Raw genomic sequence first — 23,379 nt, 5'->3', positions numbered from 1 at the left:
AGAATAGTAGAGTAAAGCTAGAGTGTTGCATAATTGTAATATTCTTTAAGAGATCTAACTAGTTTACATAGTTCAACTATCTATCCCAGTTCCTTTCAAAAAAAAAGCTGCATTTGTTGGAAACATCAGATAATTTTGTTATGTTTTTTCTTTTTTTCTTCACTGTCCCCATCCAAAACAAGTTGGTGCAATAACAGTATTTGCAAACTATGAAGAATTTAGTTCAGAAACAATGAATTGCTGTAGCATGTTGTAATAACACACTTGTGGAAAAATCCTAAATCTTAAAAATTGGGGTAAAAAAAATACCTTATAGACTATATTAAACAGGTACGTTTAAAGGAATCCCACCCTATTCCAATATGCAAAAATTATACAATACTTTGATAGTAAGAAATTAGAGTGACATATCCTAATTGTAATTTTGGTTGCAATCTGTCTGAATACATGTTTCAATCATGTCTGATTGACAAGAGACATTACTTTTTAAGCAATTATATCATTAATTTAAGATTGAGCAGCACAGTGGCCAAGAGGTGAAGACACTCGCCTACACTCAGAAGGTTGAGAGTTCAATCCTAGGCAGTGCCAGATGTTTCTCTATCAGAGCACAAAGAGAAAATATCTGCTGCGAACTCCACGTAGGCGTCGGGAAGGGCATCTGGCCAGTAAACACTCAGCTCCATTCAGTTGCCCAAACACCACCATGATAAAAAGGGGTTACAGCAGGGGTGTCAAATTCATGTCATCACAGCAGCGACGTGCAGCAGAGCACAATATCACGTGACATATTGTGACTTTTTTCCCCTTCGCTAAACCGGGGGTGGGGGTGGCCAGTGTGTGAAGCATCCAGCCGTGGGCTGCGAGTTTGACACACCTGGATTATTGGGTCATAAAAAGAAAAAAAATATCATTAATCTAATATGTTTGTAATAACATGCAAGTGTTACATTCAAAAGTATTTGGACATTATCTGGGTTTTGTGAATTGGCTGATTGAGGTTCTGAGCAAGAGAAGCAAGGAACCAAAATCTGACACCATTCCTGATACATAACCAATATAAAATATAAATCTCTCAGTGATTCAGTCAATGTGGTTAAGGAGAAAAGTGGTAAAAAATGTTGATTACCTTTCTCAATGTAATTTATACCCTTTAAAATAGATAACTCGTGTATGTTCAGAATAATTATTGTAAATCATTTGTTTATAGGGTGTACTTTAGTATTTTGATTGCCAAATAATCCTCCCGTTTAAAAATCTGTTCCTGATTGGAGTGTGAGTCATAGAACATTGTGCTAAGCCATGTTTTATTTAACAATTGTTTATTAACCTATACACCAATAGTTGCTTTTTTTGCATAGCACTATTAAGCCAGAAGCTTGTTTTATCAGGCACACTGGGTTCACACAACATACTAAACAAAATCAAACTCAATCTGTCCTATTGCAAGTCTCATACTGCAGATTGCCACAATGTCAGTTCATCAACAGGACAGCCATTTAAATCTAAAATGCATCCTGTCTATCTTTCAAAGAATACAAACCTATTCACCAGCAAACTGTTAACTATCTCACTTTCTTTATTAAATATACTGTTCAAATAAATGAGGCAGGAAAGAGGTGCCTTATGCGGTGCACCATGTATTTTACATATTCTAAAACATTATGCTGGTAGTCCTTGACTTACAACAGTTTGTTTAGTGACCGTTCAAAGTTACAATGGCACAGATAAAAGTGACTTATGATTGTTTTTCACACTTAAAACCATTGCAGCATCCCCATGGTTATGTGATCAGAATTCAGATGTTTGGCAACTGACTCAGATTTATATCGGTTGCAGTGTCCTGGGGTCAGGTGTTCACCTTTTACAACTTCCAACAAGCAAAGTCAATTCGGAAGCCAAATTCACTTGACAACCATATTACTCACTTAACAACTGCAGTGATTCATTTAACAACTGCAGCAAGAAAGATTGTAAAATGGGACAAAACTCACTTAACAGCTGTCTCACTTAGCAACAGACATTTTAGGGTCAATTGTGGACATAGGTTGAGGACTACCTGTTTAAATTATAAGATAATGAAGATGCCAAGGGAAACTTAAATTATATGCAAAAAAGCTTCCTTAGTTTAATAAGCAGTTAACTCACTTCACTAACTTGAAGGAGGGAGGAGCGAGTAGGAGGCATTGACTTGTATTTCAGTTACAATCCATGCTTTTCATCATGAGAAATATATTATCAGCTTCATTTTTTTGTATATATTTGCTTTTCAATGTAGAATGCCAATTCTCCTGTAGAAATTAGAGTATAGGACACAGTTTTCATCTCCACCAGCCTCTGATAAAATATGTGGAAATTGAGTGGAAAGATGGCATGCTATCCAAGTAATAACAGCTATGTGGAAATGCTGTCAATTGTCAAGGTTCTGTACCAGGCATGGCTATAAAACTACCTGTTAGCTCTGCATTCCCAAGAAGATGCAAGAAAGGTCAGATAAGTAGTTTGAATGCATAAAATTAGGAAGTTATACATTTAAAGAAATATAGTAGCACACAGAAAACCATATTAGGTTTTCATAAACCTAATAGTTCATAAACTGTATGTCAACACCAAGGAGGAAAAACTGTGCTATCATAAAAAGACAAAGATGCTAACTTTCCTCCTGCCCAAAAGCGGCAGTTCCCAGCTTGTTACTTCACAAAGATTGGAGAAAAATCTACAGGGCTGGTTACACACATTATTTCTGTTATAAATACGGCTTGCATTTTGCACTCTACAGTTACTGGATTCTTTTTTAAAAGCTTTTGAAATAAATCTAATTTATCAAAAACCATATTTGTCAGCATGGCTTCCAGTGTGATATTGGCCAAGAGAAACTTGCTGTAAAATTCAAGTCCTGGGCCCAGCATTTCATATTAACAGAATTTGGGGTGCTCTTTTCACGCCTATGAAACTTACTGCCATCAACCTCTTGTTTAGAAAATGGCTGTATCTGGTATAAGAATCCTGTCCTACCCACCTCCACTCTTATGTCTTTTGTGTTATTTCCTTTCAGGGTAAGCAGCATGTTGCACCATAAAGGGAGAGACTAAGAAACAATAAGAGTAGGAAATCCAGTATATGAGAGAAGAGAAAGAATGCATGCTCTTATTAGGAGATAGTTTGTCCAAAGGACTTTTCTGATAGACAGTTCTAGGATAAGCATCACTGAGAGCAAGAAGAAGTCTGGATAACATAACATTGGATTACCTTAAGGTAAACTGATGGAAGGAACAGCAAGATAAAGATGTTTCACGAATGAAGGCAAATATACGTGTCCCAGGATAATGTTGCAGAATCCAATCTGGACCAGAGGTTTGGTTTTCATAGCTTTTTGACTCTTGCTGGAGCCATCTTCAGGGAACTTAAAGATAACCAGAGAAATGATTGAAGTCTGGGAAACGGGCCCCCTTATCAGTCAACAAGAGTGCTGATTTACCACCAGCTTATCAGGTACTTAGGAGCCAAGGACTTGGCAGCACAAGGAAACAACAGCCAAGAGCCAGCCATTAACACTCCAATCAGCCAATAGGAAGACACATAAATACAATGCATAGAATACCCAAAACACACATTTTGGTAGAGACAAGTTCCCTGAAGATGAGCTCCAGCACGAGTCTGAAAGCTCGGAAGACTAAATCTCTAGTCCTGTGACCGATCCAGATTGGATAAAGATGTTTCCTTGAACTCCAAACATATGGGAGTTTTCATAGTTCAGAACAATATTATGAATTTGTCTATAAACATGAAAAGTAAACAAACTATCTGAAGCCACTTTGTGATCAATGTAGGATACAATCTGAGAAATAAATGCACATATACCACATACTGTCCACTACATCTGTCTCCCTATTTTAGAAACATTCTACAAAGGTACATAAACTCATTTATTTTTCTCATCTTTCATTATTTATATATAACTGAAATCATTTATTTATTCTGTTAAGTACAACTACTTCAGGCTTTGATGCATTAATTTTTAGAACCATGCTCTTTATTAGCTCATAATCTACCTGATGTTTGATGAAAATCATTTCGATTCTCAGCCACAAAATGGCATTGCATAAAACAGTACATGCATATTTAAATCACCAACCATATGCTTATAACATTACCAGAAGCATTTTTTATACTTTAAATAATCTTGCATCCATTTTATACCATTCCATTCAGCAACCAATTTTCACCTATACCTACACAAAATTCAAGCCTATTCATGTTATATACTTTCTCTAAATCAGCCAAAATAAAATGGGCTTTCTCACACCGATACATTATCTTTGACCTTCTAAAGAGCAAACATCTGGTCTTCACATCCCTGCCAGGGATAATGCTGCCCTGCATTGCCCAGATTTTGCTTCTTGTCACTTTTCATAACCTCTCAATCAGAATTCTGCCAAATATCTTTCCAGGTACCATTAATCCATAGTCCCTGCATTCACTATCGTTACCTTTTTCTTTGTACAATATATGGGAACGAAAAAGGCATCCTTCCAAACATCAGACACAAATGTAAACTTTACACATAGGTTACATCCTAAGCAACGGGATTAAAAAAAACCTAAAAATGAAAATAAATAAACAGTAAAACAGTTTTCCAGTTACACCATCTACATCTGCAGTCTTACTGTTATTCAATACCATGACATTTATTACAGTTTTTCATATTTCTCTCTCTCTCTCTCTCTCTCTCTCTCTCTCTCTCTCTCTCTCTCTCTCTCCCTCTCCCTCTCCCTCTCCCTCTCCCTCTCCCTCTCCCTCTCCCCCCCCCACTCCTCTCATCTCTCATTTCCCATATACAAATCTGTAAAATACTGTTTCCAGCATTGTTTCATTTCAGTTTCTTTCCAAATTAGTTCATTGCTTTATTTTTAATTCTGTTTGCTATACTGAAAGTTCCTTGTGTAGCCCTCCCTTTTCATCGTCCATTTTTTAAATTTTCATCAAAATACCTCTATCTTCTTTGCCTCTTTTAATATTAACAATTCTTTGTTTTATTTGACGACATTCTTTGCATCCATCATTTAGATACATCGGCATTTTTCACACTTTTTTGCAGCAAATATTTTTACAGATGCATTTTTCTCATTCACAAGGTCTTACTTTATCATTCCACCTTTTTTCATACTTCCCATTAACATTACTTTGAGCGCTTCTTTCTTGTTGCATCATTTTTCTTTTTACTTAGGTTCAAGCAGCTTCCTTGTCTTTTTCCCTCGTGATTATCTTTTATTCATTCTGATGGAAAATTAAATTTTCTTTCCTTGAGAGTATAATTTTTATTTAAAAAGTTTCAACATGAAGACAAAAACTAACACAAACTACTACGGTAATGTAAAGCAAGGAAGGGGAAAAAAAAGAAATCAAAGAGAAAGCCAAAAATGCAAAAAAAGGAGAAGGAGAAGGAGAGAGAGAGGAAGAGGAGAGGAGAAGAAAAAAAAAGGAAGAAAATAGGAGAAAGGAGGAGAAAGGAGGAAAAAAAGAAAAAAGAAAAAAAGAAATGAAGTAGATTACAGCAGTTCAGAGGTGGTATTCAGTCTGTTTGGACCAATTTGCCCTAACCAGTAGTGGAGATCACGGGTGGGCCTGCTGACCTGCCCCAGCTCCAAGTCGTGCTATTTAGGCACATTTTCGAGGCTGGGTGCATGCACAGAAGGCGCACAAGCGAGCAAAGTGCATGTGCAGAAGGCCGGGTGCATGCATGGACAGCACGCACATATGGTGAACCAGTGGTAAAGGTAAGTGAAACTCACCCGTGCAGCAGTTATAAGTACAAATGTAACCTCTCTCTCTAAAGTTGCATTATATTACCCTTCTTTTTCTAATCTACCTTGTCTAATCATCACAACCATAAATTGTACGTTTATTTTTTTCTTTTTTACAAATAAAGTATGTAAGAGGCTTCCTTTGGTCACCAATAAATGTAGGTCAACGCTCATTCTAGGGAAGCGGGGAAGACAGCAGTCAGGCGTTCAGGTAAGTCAACGCCCATTTTCTCTAATCAAAGAAGTCAATTTATCGATTTCAACAAAATTTGTCATTTTCACCAACCATTCCTCTATAATTGAACCTTTCAATTTCTATACATATAGTAATCTCATACAGTAATCATATATTTAAATAATCTTCCCTTTTTTCCTAACCATTTCTTCATTAATACTGGAAGGAAAAGTTTTAGTTCCAACTAAATATTTATCTTCAAAATCCTCTGTATCAAAGTATGTATTTGAACCCAAATTTTAAAAACTTTTTACATGACCACCAAGCATAATAATAATACCTTCCTCTTTACATTTCCAACATATATTTGAAGTGCCTTTATATATTTTGGATAATTTCTCTGGTGTCATGTACCAACAATAAATAATTTTATAAATATCTTTGAGATCCATAATACAATGTAAATTTCAACTTCATATTTTCCTATTGGTACATCTCTGTATTATAATCAAAATTCTTACCCCTCTATCATATATTATTTAACCTTCCACTGTTTCAAATTTCATTGAGAGTTTGTACATTTTAGCAGTTGTACATTCATCATAACACAATTGTATTTCAAATTCTGACTTACTTTGCTTCAAACCATGAATCCTTTTATCCATTTTAAATAGTTCAGATAACTTTAAATAGAACACGATTGACAACTATATGCTTCTGCTATTAATTGTTCTCTTGATTTGATTTTAAATTCCCCTTGATAGTTTTCCAATAAGTCCTGCTACATCAACCATTTAACTTTATATGCCATTTCTCTTCTATAATAAGCTTCCTGAGCTGAGATCCAGTGAGGTGTTTTCAGGCACAATCTGAGTTTATATCTGTTCCATATTCTCAATATGGCACATCTAGTAAAATAATTTTAAAGTCTATTACTTTTAACTTTAATGTGTCATAAATATCCATCCCATCAAACCTCACTAGTGACCTTGTAAATATAAAAGACACTTCTTTTTTCCTCAACAACATCTGTTCCTTCATCCAAACCAAACAAGAAACAGGGAAATGTAACTTCAAATCCAGTAAACCCAGTCCTCCTCTCTGCTTTGTATCTTGTAACACTTAGTTTAAACTGTGGTTTTTCCTCTTACCATATAAATTTATGTATTTTTGCCATTGTTTAAATATCTTTTGTCAAAGCAGATCTAAAACCAAAACATTCTTGGCAAAATTAGCACTAGCAGTTAGACTTATATATTGCTTCCCAGTGCTTTACTGCTCTCTAAAAGCCGTTTACAGAGTCAGCATATTGCCCCAAACAATCTAGGTCCTCATTTTACCGACCTCAGAAGGATGGTAGGCTGAGTCAATCGTGAGCCGGTGAGACTTGAACTGCCAAACTGCTGGCATATATAAATGAAAAATATTCATTTTCATCACTAAAATTCTCCCCAACAGTGGCAATTTTTATTTCTTCCATTCTAACAAATTTCTAATTTCAGTGTCTTAACAATATTTATTTAATTTATTTAACACATCTATATAGACATCTATCTTATAACAAAGTTTGGGTGGCGCCCAATTAAAAAAATCAAATAACATAAAAACCATATTAAAACTATTAAAACCAAACCCATAAAAACAAATACCTGGCACCAAGTCACACTAGTCACCTAATCTTACCTCAGAACTTTGGGGAAATGGTTAGGTCTTCAGTGCTTTACAAAAGGTCTGCTGAAGGGTGCTTCATAGGGCAGGGGCTATCATGGAAAAGGCACACATTCTTATTTTAGAATAACATACAATAAATATTTGTTATGGGAATACACTTTTTTCTCAGCCTTAAAATCAGTTTTCTCCGTCAGTTTTATTTGATCATCAAATTTCATATTTTTGTTTCTGATTATTAATCTTGAAGCCTTCTAATATATCAAAGTCTTTTAATTTCTCTATTAATGCTTCTACTCCCTGTTCTGGATCTTCTAAAATTAATATGAAATTATTTGTAAATGCCCTTGACTTATAAGTTTCTTTTTTAAAATCTTAACTCCCATAATTCCCTGATTTTATATCTCTATTCAGTACCTCAATAATCAAATGAACAAAAGTGAAGACAATGGATATCCTTGTTGAATCTCACAAGGTTTTGTTAGTTCTCCATTATCAATTATTTATGCTTTTTGAGAAGCATCAATCAAACTTTCTTGTTTAATAAAATGATTAGAAATCTAAACAAAAACAATTAAAATTATCCAAGACCTGTATTGAAGATTAAGGGTCTTCTGTGTTACATACAATTTTCAGTTGCATCAGTCTGAAGAACATTACTCTGATGTACTGCTCTGAGTTGTTCTGTTTATAATTACATTGCACTTTCTAATGTTTGGAGTTGAAGAAGTTCAGGTGCAGACATATTCTTAGCTAATTCAAGATTTGATTAATATTCTGAAATTTAAATGAAACATGAGAAACTTACAATTAATTCTCTTATAGGTTAGAGGCGCTAGTAGGTTAGGATGCCCATTACATTTTAATCTTAACCAACAATTGTAAAATTACTGAAGACAATTGCCATACAAAGCTGCATGAATAACCATTTTTCATATTATCTGGTGAAGATCCAGAGTTGATTAATGTTCCTTAATAGTCCTGCTCTTTAGAAAGAGCAACACCTTTCTAGTAAAACTAAAAAGGGGGCAGATGAACATTTTAGCTGCAGTATGAATTAAAAGAAAATGAGATTGATGTTGCTGATTGCAAGAGATAAAATTTGAAATCTGGTGTCATTGATTAAAAATGGAGTACAGTAATGTATTTGGGAATTTACAGAATGGGTGATTATAATGTCCATTTATATTTGTTTCTAATATGCTTTGTTTGCCTGGTGCTTAAGTGAGGTGGTTAAATGAAATTACATAACCCCAATTCTGAAGCTTCATTGGTGGCTGTGGGCTGCCTGACTCAATTCAATCTGTTGTGTACATTACTCTATGTATCCCTGAATATCATATGTTGTTCAGCCAGTCCCCCCCCCCAATATCATTCAACTTGTGCATAAAAATGAATGGCAAAGGCTCTGCTCATTATCCTGTGGTAGACTTGGCTCACAGTTCAGTGGCCAGGAGTAAGATCTCTTTAATAGCATTTAGTACTTTTATTTGGCAGAAGACCTGTTTTTCCCTGTACAACAGTAACGGCTCTGTGAGATAGAAAGCAGAGTAATTGGCCTGGTGCAACCCAGGGATCTTCTATGGCTGAAGGTCACCATTGTCATCTCTGTATGTGCATATAATATGCCAATCTTTTACTACTTTTGTCCTTTTGTTGAAAAAAATGCATTCTTTTTCAATGATATACAAATGTTCTTCACCCTCTACTGCACCCACCACAAACTTTTCTTTGATATGGAAAAAAAAAAGCACGGAACAATATTGTAATTGTTCTTCTTGACATTTTAAAATCTTTCTTCTAATAATCGCAGAGCATCAGATGCCAACAAAAATAAAATAACTCAAAACTGTACAAACCTAAACAGTGTAATACAAACAGAAGAAATAAGAAGCCCAAATAATGTAATAAATATGCTCGCCTTGCAGATATGAGTAGTGCATCTCAACATTCATACAAAAAATAGCCTGTTCAAGACATTGTGCACTAGTTTGAATCACAAGTGAACTACTACAGTGCAGTCCTAGGCAACATCAAGATAGTATTAAGATCATGTGAAGTGTCAGTGTAGCTTTATACTGCTTTGGTAAGATCATACTTAGAATACTGTTTCCTGTTTTGGTCACACAATACAAAAAAAATTGTTGAGACTCTAGACTACAGAGAAGAGCAACAAAGATGATAAGGGGGTGAGAGGCTAAAACTGTGTGATGAACAGTTGCAGGGACTGAGTATATCTAATTTAATGAAGAGAAGGACTAGGTGTAACATAGGACCCAGATTGTTGGGGGCAATGTGCTAATGCTAATGCAATATGCTAATATGCAATATGATATATGCTAACTTTGTAAACCGCTTAGAGAGGGCTGTAGAGCACTATGAAGCGGTATAGAAGTCTAAATAAAAAATAAAAAAAACATGATAGCAGTCTTCCAATATTTGAGGGGCTTTCATAGAGAAGAGGAAGTTAATTTATTATCCAAAGCACCTGAGGGCAGGACAAGAAGTGACAGATGGAAAGTTGTCAAAGAGAGATCCAACTAGAACTAAAGAGAAATTTTCTGACAATGAGAACAGTTAATCATTGGAACAATTTGGCTCTAGAAGTTGTGGATGCTTCAACCCTGGAGGTTTTTAAAAAGAGATTGGATAGACGTTTGTCTGGAATGGTATAGGGTCTTTTACTTGAGCAGGGGGTTGAAGACCTCCAAGGTCCCTGGTAACTCTGTTATTCTGTATTCTGTATCTAGAACAGGTTATAAGTAACACAGTCATGTTTAATAAGACATAATTCCTGTGTCCAGGTTGAGTCTATGAAGGCCATAATTGGTGGGACAGTCAGAACTAAAAATGAGTGCTCTTAGTGACTGCATGGATTTGAGTAGATGTTTCGCAATCCCACTGTCTGAATTTTTTTTTCTGACGGAAAGGATAGAAATGGTTTTATAGGCCTCCATCATCTGCTTTCTTAGTAATGCTGTAGAGGAATACTGTGGTTGATGGTATCAAAAGTGGGTGAGGATTGGAATCCTGAAAAATGAGTAGGACTCTGCTGCTATTTTGGTATAAATCATGTACTGGAATGTTGAAATCAGGTTTTGCCTATGCTGTGGGCTATTTGTTTCTGACAACAAAAGTAGATCTGGGTCTAGAAGAAAAGGACTCAAGTTCAGTTCTTGACAACTTCCAGACAGAAGATATAGAGGCCCCTCCCTGAACCTTTGAGAAGCTACCACCAATCTGAGAAGACCTCCAAGAAATGATAGTCCTACTCATTATAAAACAGTTTTCTTGTGCATCTCCTGAAAAGCATCTTGTCCCATATATAAGGTGGCCAATATTTCTTGGTTTAGAAAAAGCATGCTAGGGAACACTATCAGGATGTAAATGTACAGATTGGTCACTAAATGAATCAACTATGTACACATATTTCCAAAATCCTCATAATACGATGCGATAATTGCAGTCCTTTCTCCTCAGAAATGACTGCCACGAAAATGTAGGGCAGAATATTACTCTGTGCATCATCATTCTTGCATAAATTATCTTAACTTCATAAACATAGGATATTAACACACTATAATACACATAATACACATGAGTAACTTTGCAAGTATGACTAAATCTACAGTAATTCGCTGAAAGAATATTGTCTTCTTAGACCTGGGCCTTGATCAGGCTGAATGGAAAACACACAACCATCAAGCTGAGCAGTGAACTGACTGCTTCAGAGCGCTTTGCTTCAATCTAAGCAATGAACTAAAGAAGATTCGAGAATGAAACTTATTCATTCCTTTCTCTAGATAGGAACTCTAATATAAAAAGAAAGGAGGTCCATTTAGGCTGTGGCAGTGGTGAAATTCAAATTTTTTTACTACCAGATCAGGGCGTGGCTTGGTGGGCGTAGTCTGGCTTGGTGGGCGTGGCTTGGTGGGCATGGCAGGGGAAGGATACTGCAAAATCTCCATTTCCACCCCACTCCAGGGGAAGGATACTGCAAAATCTCCATTCCCATCCCACTGGGGCCAGCCAGAGGTGGTATTTGCCGGTTCTTCGAACTACTCAAAATTTCCGCTACCGGTTCTCTAGAACCTGTCAGAACCTGCTGGATTTCACCCCTGGGCTGTGCCCCAGGATTCAAAGAGAAATGGGCAATATGTACGTTTATAATTCCTAGCTCAAGATGCCAGTGATTTTTTGGCAAGAGTAGTTGTGTGAGACTTCTTTAGCATGAAGGCTAGCTACATCAGCGTTGCTGTGTCTTATTGTGGCAAGGATCAGACTCTTAAATTGGGTAGGGATTGGGCAAATTGTGGGAGGGGGTTTCAGGAACTGAAAGAGATGCTTCTTAGAGCCATGGTGACACAGTGGCTAGAATGCAATATTGCAGGCTAATTCTGCTAACTGCCAGAAGTTCGATCCTCAATGGCATGGTTGACTCAGCCTTCCATCCTTCCAAGGTCAGTAAATTGAGGACCTAGGCATTATGCTGGCAATATGAGGGCAATATGCTGACTCTGTAAACTGCTTGGAGAGGGCTGTAAAGCATTGTGAAGTGGTATATAAGTCTAAGTGCTATTGCTATTAGTGGCAGTGCTTTGCAAACAGCCACCCTGTTAAAATTATATTAGTTCCCTCCATAACTGCCTCTGCAATCTTAAAACAGAGTTCTTTTGGAGAACATTTAAAGACTGATGCCATTTACTGTTATTTTATGCAGTTTTACACCAATGTTATAATAATAGTTTTTAAACTGCATTAATTATATAAATGTATAGCTGCCAACTATTGAGGGTCCTTAATTGGACTGTGATATAATACAAATGTACTCAGTAAATAAATAAAACAACTCCAGTCTGGCTGCAATATTTTGGACCAGTTGAAATTTTTCAGAGACATTCCTAAATAGAGCTTATTAGGTACCTAATTTGGACAATAAGATTACATTTTTGTTTCCCCTTTTGCTTCTGGGAATTCTCTGGTGTATGTGTATATGCATGTATAAAGTTCAAAATCAATATTTCTGAAACTGATTGACCCAGCAGAGGAAGCTAAGCATGAGATATTTGAGTCAATTTAGTATTTGCTGTGTGATGAACCATACTTAACAACAATGATGATAATCTCTTTGTAAAGATGGGTGAATTCAAAATGAAGTTTTAATCGTGTAAGAGGATCTGATATGATTAATTTGCAGAGTATGCTCAGTATCATAAATGGAAATATTATAAAAGCTGCAAGTGAAAATTATTTTCAGATACCTGGTAAAAGTGAGATAAATAAAGGAGATGTAGGCAGAAGGATGCTGCAAAATGATTAATAAATATGTTGATGTTTAAATACAGAATTTAATCCTGGTGTTCAACTAGGTATTTATTTACTTGACAGTACTTTGAAACAGCCAAAGAAGCAAAACATGTTGTGATTTCCATTTTAGGAAGAGTTATGCTCCAAACATCTATTAAAGTAAGCTTGAAGATTTTTTTTTTAAAAAAGGTGACCTTTTCTGAAGATCAAAAGTTATAACACATCCTCATACTTATAAAACACTTCACAAATATAACTGTAATTACAAATTGGATTACAGTTGTTTTATTGGGAAATTATAAGGCTTTATTATAAATTTATTGGTTGCAGTTTACAAGGTCAGTTAACTTGTGGATTATTGTTACAATTTTCTAGCTGGCATTGTACTGCTGTTTGCAACTGTGTGGAGGAAATCAACTGCCCTGTTGGTATAAATGTTAAATAGTTGAGGTGTGATATCTGAAAGTGTTGATGAAATTCCGTATTTCGGTGTTAATTGTGTTGTTATGTCTCGTTACTATATTAATGTTTCCCAAAACATTATGGTGACTGTAAAACATATTATTGGTAGGCCGTGGGAGAGGGTCTTGCCTTTCCCAAGCGTGTGTTTTGGTGTTTGCCGCTCTGAAGCTGCATCATACCCTGATGCAGCTTCAGGTTATGTATTATTTTACACTATCATGCCACATTTTCCTAGCTCTTAACACTAGCTTTGGAGACAAGCTCACAACCTTACTCTCACTTATTTGACAGTATAGTGAGCATAACATAATGATGATGGTATGGTGGTGGTAATGATGATGATGATGATGCAAAAAAATCAAATTATATACTGTCACTCCTGGCATTACTTGTCCCTCCTGGTTGGTTTCGGCTGCCAGGGAGGTGACTAGAGACTGGATCCAGGCAATTGTCAACGCTTCGTTGAAGGAGGGTGTTTTCCCCGCCTCTCTTAAGGAGGCGGTGGTTCGACCTCTCCTCAAAAAGCCTTCCCTGGATCCAGACTCACTTAATAACTATCGTCCCGTCTCCAACCTTCGCTTCATTGCGAAGGTTGTTGAGACTGTGGTGGTGCAACAGCTCCCACAGTTCCTGGAGGAAATGGAATACCTAGACCCATACCAATCAGGCTTCTGATGCGGGCACAGCACGGAAACGGCATTGGTCGCTCTGGTGAATGATCTCTGGTGGGCTTGGGATGGTGGTTGTTCCTCCATCCTGGTCCTACTTGACTTCTCAGTGGCTTTTGATACCATCGACCATGGTATCCTACTGCAGCGACTTGTGGGGTTGGGGGTGGGAGGCACTGTTTTACAGTGGTTCTCCTCCTACCTCTCAGGTCGCTTGCAGTTTGAATGGGCGGGGGGGCAGAGGTCCACCCCGAGGCCCCTAAATTGTGGGGTGTCTCAGGGGTCGGTTCTCTCCTCCCTGCTCTTTAACATCTATATGAAGCCGCTGGGTGAGATCATTCGTGGCTTCGGGGTGAGATATCATCAATATGCTGATGATACCCAGTTATACATCTCCACCCCAGACCACCCCAGAGATGCCCTTTCCGTGATGTCCCATTGCCTGGAGGCGGTGCAGGCCTGGATGGGTAGAAACAGACTCAGACTCAACCCCTCCAAGACTGAGTGGCTGTGGATGCTGGCATCTCGGGTTTCAGAGACCCCATCACTTTTGATGGGTGGGGAAAACTTGCCCCCATTGATAGGGCTCGCAACTTGGGTATCCTCCTGGATGCTCGGCTGTCCCTAGAAGACCACCTCACGGCTGTGACCAGGGGGGCCTTCGCACAGGTTCACCTGGTGCGCCAGTTGCTCATGCCCTGGTTACTTCCCGCTTGGATTACTGCAATTCTCTACTACTGCAATTACTCTACATGGGCCTGCCCCTGAGATGCACCCGGAGACGCCAGCTGATCCAGAATGCAGCCGCACGGGTTGTTACGGGAGCCCCTCATTACTCCCATATAACACCTCTCCTGCGTGAGCTGCACTGGTTACCAGTGGTTCTCCGGGTCTGCTACCAGTGGTTCTCTGGGTCCGCTTCAAGGTGCTGGTTCTCACCTATAAGGCCCTACATGACTTAGGTCCGGGATATTTGCAGGACCTTCTGCCTGCCTGCCTCTCACCGTCCTGTTTGCTCACATAGGGCTGCTCTCCTCAGGGTTCCGACGGCGAGCCAATGTGGTCTGGCGGCGCCCAGGGTTAGGGCGTTCTCTGTGGGTGCTCCCACCCTCTGGAATGAATTGCCTACTGAGCTCCAGACGGCTCCTGATCTCCGCTCCTTCCGTCGGGACCTGAAGACTAGGCTGTTCAAGCAAATAGGCTGACTCTGATTCTGGGTTTTATTATTTATTAGTTAATTTGCTTTAAAATGGGATTTTGTTGTACATGTTTTTAACTTGTGTTCGCCGCCCTGAGTCCTTCTGGAGAAGGGCAGCATATAAACACATGAAATAATAAATAAATAAATAAATAAATAAATAAATAAATAAATAAATAAAAAATTACTAGCTGTAAAGTGTGTGCTCAGAGAAAAGTAGCCCTGTCTCCTGTTGAGAGAAAAACAAAAGCATCAATCTTATGACATATGAAATTAAAAATAGCAATAGCACTTCGATTTATATACCGCTTCACATTGTTTTCCAGCTCTTTCTAAGAGGTTTACAGAGTCAGCATTTTGCCCCCAACAATCTGGGTCCTCATTTTACCAACCTTGGAAGGATGGAAGGCTAAATCAACCTGGAGCCCGGTCAGGATTGAACACCTGATAGTCAGCAGAACTAGCCTGCAATACACCATTCTAACCATTGCGCTACCACCACATCTCAGTGCCAATTTGATCTAGTGGTTAAGGCACCAAGCTGGAAGCCTGGAGGCTCTGAGTTCTGGTCCCATGTTAGGCTTGAAAGCCACTCGGGTGACTTTGGGCCAGTCACCTCACAGCTCAATCCACTTCAGTTAGTTGTTGTGAGAAAAATAGGAGGAGGAAGGAGTATGTTCACTGCCATGAGTTATTTGTAAAAGCAATTAAGGCAGGACAAAAACCTAATAATTGAATAAAATAAAAATTAGAAAAAAATGAAAAAATAAAACATCATTTTAGCTTTGTGTTGTCTAATGTCCAAACAATTACAGTTAGCTGGAATAAGTTATTTAGCGCTGATAAGAACACAAATAGCACTTCAAAACATAATGTCTTGTTACATTCTATGAGAAGACTGGGCATAGATGGGTTGAATCTCAGACTCAAATAATTTATGACTGTGAACTACATTCTTGCATGTTTTTTCTCTGAAGGCAATAAACATCTGAGACACCAAAATCAAGGCAAATTGCCTGAAACAGCAGACACATTCAAACTATCAGATCTGTAAAACAGGCCAGCACACCTTAAAACAAAAGAATCTGAATGTAAATCTTACTCAGAAACTTTATTTTATCTTAAGAAAGTTCTCCAAAGAACTAGCCTTGACCTGTCCAGGAATGTGTTCCTGACTCCCATAAATTGCAAAACCTTAGGAACACTTTCTCTTTGCTACTTAAAGATTTCTGGGTTGCACTTTGCTGCTTTAGCTGAGATAAAGTAGTAAACACTTTGCCCTGTCCTAACCATGGGCCTCAAGGAGTCCATGCTGTTCTCTAGAGTTACTACCCCCCCTTGCACCCGTATTCAAGTAGCTATTTCTTCTACTCCTTGATGATTTAGAGCTCTGATTTAGCACCTCTCCATCCCACATCCCAAGGCCATTCTCACATACCATTACATCATCTTTCCCATCAGATTTATCCCACTCTTCCTGAGGCTGTGAGAACAAACTGTAGTTGTGTTGCTTCTGCTGGTAACTCTCTGAGAGGCATCCTATAAATCATCTATGCCTATAGAGGTGGTAGCGGCTCCTTCTATAATCTGTTGGCTTCCCCTCCTCTCTGTCCTATATGCCTAATGTGGAAGGAGCCGGGTCATTTCCTGTGACTCGTACTTGGTATCTTATTATCTCCAAAGTGCTCTGCATCCATAGAAATCCTTCTCATCTTGACCAAAACCTAACTCCTACAAGGCCAGTATGGACGTTTATCTACAAGGACTACAAGGACGTTTATTAGTATTTTGGTCATGAAAGCAGTGCAACAACTGCAGTGCATGCACATCTGTTGCTGCCTTCTATGACCTGTCAGACTTTCCAGCATATCAAGTACTCAACCTGTTTCTATCTGCATCTAGAACCTAGCATTGTTTTCATCTTGTGCTCTTCCTTCCTGTTTATCAACGGGGAGAGTGCTGTTTGTGAATCCAGAGTGCAAGGAGCAGCTCCTTTACAAGCAAAGACTGACGGAATATAGGATGAACCCTCATTGATGTTATCAATTGCAAATGAAATGCTCCTGGGTTTATTTGCTTAGTCATTGGGAAAAAGCCAGCCCATTTCGAGTGTAGTTTTTAGGAAGCCAGAAATTTTGTAGAAAGCCAGATACTAAATCCCTTTCTGCAATTCTGACTCCCTGTTGTCTGTGTGCATTTGCTTCTTTTTTGTATGTGGCCTTTGCTAGTTCAACTGTTCCTTTCAGAGGTTTTTAGCTCCTTTCCTCTTGTGCAAGAAAAGAGGAACACTGTTTTCTTGGCTGGTGGTTGATGACACTTGTGGGTAGAACCCATAAGTACCTTGTTGGGCTCCCTGGAGGTCATTGCAACACATCATTACAAGATTGGGCTTGTCTCACTTGCCCATCCACATATTCCCAGACATTGTTTATTGCAGACATCATATTACCAGACATCCCAGATATTTTAGCCTGACTTTTGGGACATCATAAGATATCTCACAAAAAGATCTCTTAAGAAATATGGCAACAAAAAAAATCAGAATATTAAAACAGCAGAAACAGTAGAATGGCATTAAAATTCAAAGCTAGGGACCAAAGTATCAAACAAAGTTACTCTGTCAAAATACTGACGTGTAAAATATGTTACAGCAATTTCATTTGAAATGTAAGTATGAATTTGATTGCATATACATTATCTATATTGTCGATTTGGCAAAGAGCATTTGAGCATTTTGCAATCCTCTCTTAAGAGCTGGGAGGCATTTGTTGGTTATGACTGGGACTACAGCTTAGACTATACCCGCAGATATTAATTTGAGAGAATGTGGGCATAAGCAAAATATACATCAAAAATATACAACACTCCTGAAAATGCTCAAAGATTCCAATAAATTTAGCCAATCATTTTGAATAAACAGCCAAAGAACTGAAATTTTAGAATTAAGGACAATGTGACATGTAAATAGAGAGCGGATGTTTATAGATATTTAAGCATGCAAGTTTAGTTTCCGAATTAACATATTTACGATTTTAATACGTAATCCTCAATTTATAACCATTCATTTAATGACTGTTCGAAGTTATAACAGCAATGAAAAAACTGCCTTACAATGGGACCTTGCATTTATGACTATCACAACATCCCCATGGACACAAATTCAAAATTTTGGTGCTTGGCATCTGGCTTATATTTACAATGGTTGCAGCATCCCAAGTTCCTGTAATTTCCTCTTGCAGCCTTCCTAGCTATCCTCTGACAGAAAGTCAACGGAGAAAGTTGGATTCACTTAACAATCGCATAATTCACTTAACAATTGCAGTGATTTGCTTAACAACTGTGGCAAAAGGGTCATAAAATGGGGCGTAACTCACTTAACAACAATTTTTCATAACAACAGAAATTCTGGTCCCAATCGTGGTCTACTTGTATTTAAAACAAAGTTATTGAAGCTTGTATCATAACAAATAATGAAGTCTATATGGTCCAATAGAACACCAAGGATTAAAATTAAGATTTTGTCATATATGAAAGAGCAAATAAATTATCAGCTCCAAATTTTCAGATATATATCAGGCCCAATTGACAAAAGAAAGGTCAGGATCAGGGGTGAAATCCAGCAGGTTCTGACAGGTTCTGGAGAACCGGTAGCGGAAATTTTAAGCAGTTTGGAGAACCAGCAAATACCACCTCTGGCTGGCCCCAGAGTGGGATGGGAATGGAGATTTTGCAAGGAGTGGGGAGGGAATGGGGATTTTGCAGTATCCTTCCCCTGGAGTGGGGTGGAAATGGAGATTTTGCAGTATCTTCCCCTGCCACACCCATCAAGCCACGCCCACCAAGCCACACCACACCCACCAAGCCATGCCCACAGAACCGGTAGTAAAAATTTTGGATTTCATCACTGGTCAAGACCTTATTTGTTGGAAACATGTGTCTCTCCTAAAGTGGATAGACCATGGCTAAGATGATGGTGGTGGTGGTGGTGGTGATCACACACACACACACACAAAACCAGTGGTGGACATAGGTTTACCCTATATTGGATCAGCAACCCGCAGCTCCGGAGCCACAAGCGGCTCTTTGGGCCCTCTGCCACGGCTCCCTGTCCCATCACTGGTTCACCACGCTCCTCTTATTTCTTTTTTGTACTCCATCCTGAAGCGGCAGGAAGCGAAGGCTGCCTTACACCCAAATGTGGCATGAAGGCAGATACAGGGCAGCTTCGCTCCTGCACTCTCCTTCCCCCCTCCTCCTCTTGTAACCCCCTAGCCGACTGTGGCTGAGCTGGAAGTGTGTGCATGCGTGGAGACACCCTCCTTAAACGGCCCCGCACGCGCCTTTCCTGAGCTTTGGCGCTTGCTTGAGGGGGGTTTCCCCTCACATGTGCACACTCTCAGCTCAGCCACAGCTGTCCCGGCTGTACTGAGAGGAGGAGGGAGAAGAGGGTCACCGGAGAGTGCAGGAGCGAAGCTGCCCTGAACCTGCCTTTGTGCCACATTTGCACATAAGGCAGCCTTCGCTTCCTGCCACTTCAGGCTGGAGTCTCCCTGCACGTGCGAATGCTCCCAGCTCAGCCACAGCTGGCCAGGGAGTTATGAGAGGAGAGGGGGAGGGGGAGAACGGTCGCCCGAAGGGATGGGAGAGAGAGAGAGACAGAGACAGACAGACAGACAGACAGACAGAGTGATACACAGGGCGGGGGTGAGGAGAAGAGAGGGAGAGTGACAGACACAGAGATACAGAAAAAGGGGGGAGAGGGGGAGATAGGGAGAGGGGGGGAGAGACATAGAGAATAGTTTTGTGGCTGGGTAGGCGTGGCTAGGTGGTCATGTGACTTGGTGGGAGTGAGTGACATCAAGTTGGCCACACCCACCCAAGTATTGTGGCTCCTGGTGGGTCCAAGTGGCTCTGAGTATTTAAGGTTGTTGACCCCTGCACTATATGATTACAAAATTCTATAATTTGCTTTCATTTTAACAATCTTTGCAATGTCATATGGCAGGGGTGTCAAACTTGTGTCATCACGGAGTCATCATGTGACATATCATGACTTTCCCCCTTCGTTAAACCGGGTGTGGGCATGGCTAGCGCATGATGCATCCGGGCTGCGCGTTTGACACCCCTGTCATATGGTATTAATCATCATTATAGAATATACAGACAAACCATTTTTTTTCATTTAGTAGGTTCCTTTTACCTTGACTGCTCCCAAGAACACTAGTCAAGTGCCTCTCTTTCCACTACAATGGCACGATGCCATTGCACAGATTTTTTTTTTTTTATGCCATTTGCTGGCTGCAGATTTAGATAACGGCACATGTCACGCTGTATTAAAAGTTACTGAGCAAAGAGGAAAAAGAAGAAGCTGAAGTGAAAAGGTGTCGGCTATTTTTAGATGCTTCCATTAATCTTCCATACTACAAAGTTTTTGCTTAAAACTTTGACTTGCTTAATGCTTTCAAGGATGACAGCAGTTTCTCCTGGTGTCCGGGTTTTAGAATCACAACTCGGCCCTCTATGTTGAGGTTTCCCCAGTGCTAATCAATGTTATTTTAGGGATAAATGCCTCTTTTTTTGCTTCTGAATATATCATACGCTTGTGAAACATGTTAAATATTGGGCAGATGTACTGCTGGTGCTCTGCTGATGTATACTTGCGCCTAGTATTTTCTGTTTGGATTATTTGACAAGAGTTTTAAAAAAATCTATTTTGTTCCAGTAAAAAGAAACAAAACGGGAGATCCAAAGGCTTAGGAGCCTGTTTGAAAGGAAAATAATGGTCTGAAGGACTGCAGAAGAGTGAGAGCCCATTTGTATATCCAACTCCTTGATTGATTAGACTGAAGAAAGTTCAATCAACAGAAAATGCTTGATAAATGCAAATGCTTCCTTTTACTGCCAAGATCATCACCCACCAGATAATTAGTGAGTGTATCTGTAAATTGATCGATCAAAAGCCATGGTAGGAAAAACAATCCAACTTTGAAAGCATGCCCATCCTTAAGACAGGATCAGGGCTTGCCTGAAACTCCTCAAAAGATTTTGTGCTTGCTCACTGCTCCTGACTTTTCACCCCGTGGCAGGACTTTTGCATTACTCAGTAAATCTTATTTAATCCACCTCAAGTAATTCGATGCCTCTTTCACGATTTTCCTTTTATTTTTTTTAGATGAAACCATTGATCCTGCCCCATCAAAGCCAAGGATTCGCATATATACTCTGGGTTAAATTCTGGAACTGCTTTAGAGTTTAGTTGCTAGTTATCTTTTATTTTTTTACTGTGATATCTTGCATATTTATAGTTTCAGTTCACCTCTAAGCTTGCCCTGGGGCCCAGGTGGTCTCAAAAGCTGTTTTTTTTTTTTTTTATTCTTTCATGTCCGTTCTGGTATCTAGCCTCCATTTCACATCATTACCTGGAGATATTCTATTTGCTTTGTAGGCCAGAGTAAAACTTCATTTTATGGGAAAGCATTCATTAAGTCAAAATTGTGGGTTTCTATGCCTGATAAACTTTATTTCTATTTTGATACATGGAGAAGCTACATCTGAAGCATGACTTGTGGCCGTTCAGGGAATATAGAGGATTTGGAAAATCTGCTACTGAACTTTGTGGCCATTTGGCAGCGTCTCAGATCTATTGTTGTAGATTTTTTTTTTATTGCACAATAATGGGTAGAACACTGTTTAGTTTTCTCCATTATCCCCATGAGAATTTCTTCTAGCAGAACTGGAGCTAGATGTTTCATCTGGTAATACTTTCTTTATGAGAGTATTCCAAAGATAACCAAGATATTTGTTTGTTTATTTGATGTGTGTGTGTGTGTGTGTATTTAATCTTTTTAAAATGCATGATTAAAACATTTTTTTTTTAAAAAAAATGTTTTTAAAATGTTATCTAATTTTAGGTTCTATTTAATTGGGCCAAACTATGTTATAATAATAATTTTAATTAGCAATTTTATGATGTTTGTGTATCTATATTTTTCTTGACTGTACACCGCCTTTAGGCCTACGGGAGAAAGGCGGTATAGAAATATAATAAATAAATAAATACATAAAATAATTTTGGATAGCTCTAGAAATTTTACCATTTCAGTCTGGAACCGGTAATAGAAACAGTTCTTGCTTTATTTCTTATTCTCATCTATCTCACCCCTCAGCCCACTAGACCCACAACTGTTCTTTTCATATTTTGGTATATATATTAATTTCTATAATCCCATCTTAATATTTAAACAATCAGGAAAAAAAAGCAGCATTGGTCCATATGCTGGGGCAGATATACTAAATAGCCTTCTCTTTTGCCACAAATACTCTGAGCATATTCTAAAGATAAAGTTTGCAGCTTTGGACTTGATTGGTGGAGTAATTATTCCCCACATAACAACAACTATATGGAGTCATGCTGTAGGTGCAGATTTATGGGGAATTCAATTACCTTATGTTCTGGGCTGCACCCAGGCAATTTCTCAGATACATGTGTGTGTGGCGGAACTGCTGAAGGTTTAAGTTTTCCAGTTAGAATTTCCACTTCCTGATGCCAACACAGGACTAGAGTCTGGATTTTCCAGTTTCAGCAGTTTTCATTGTTACATTGTCAAGACAGGTGTTTTTCAACTTACAAAGCAGAAGGAAAAAAAAACCCAACAACCCAGAGATTGCAAGGAGGCTTAGATGTACATCCTGTAATCTTTTAAACTATCACGGCATTATGCTTTGCCCAGAAGAATGGGATTTAAAAGTGCTTTTAGTGGAATTAAGATCAATTATTGCACAGATTGTTTCCTGATTGGCATATTTACTAGCATATAAAGATAACCTGCATATTTGTTTCTCTGGTGATCTATTTTTAAACTTTAGAATCGGAATGGATCCAGTTTGCCATATTAACTGCTTCACAACAATTAGCCCAATCAAAGATTATTTTTTGCATCTACCTAATGGCTCATGTGGTATGGCTCCAGATGAAGCTATTTTAAATACATCAATAAATACAGATTAGTTATTGCCCTGCTCCATCTGGGAAAGACAGCAACCTTTTTGTTAATGAAGATAATGGCATAAGCTCTCTGGAAAATGGCACACAACATA

At 38.6% G+C, this 23,379-nt stretch overlaps 1 protein-coding gene across 7 annotated transcripts in view; it reads left to right on the top strand.

Moving 5' to 3' along the window:
• Window positions 1-23,379, top strand: part of CCDC148 (coiled-coil domain containing 148) — a 172,466-nt gene that overhangs the window by 40,249 nt on the left and 108,838 nt on the right. The gene's annotated exons all lie outside the window — the stretch shown is intronic.

This window comes from Pantherophis guttatus, chromosome 1 (assembly GCF_059756535.1).
Source record: "Pantherophis guttatus breed Tessera chromosome 1, ASM5975653v1, whole genome shotgun sequence".
Lineage (NCBI taxonomy): Eukaryota > Metazoa > Chordata > Lepidosauria > Squamata > Colubridae > Pantherophis > Pantherophis guttatus.
Note: the sequence above shows the minus strand (reverse complement) of the source record. Positions and strands in the feature narration are given on the sequence as shown.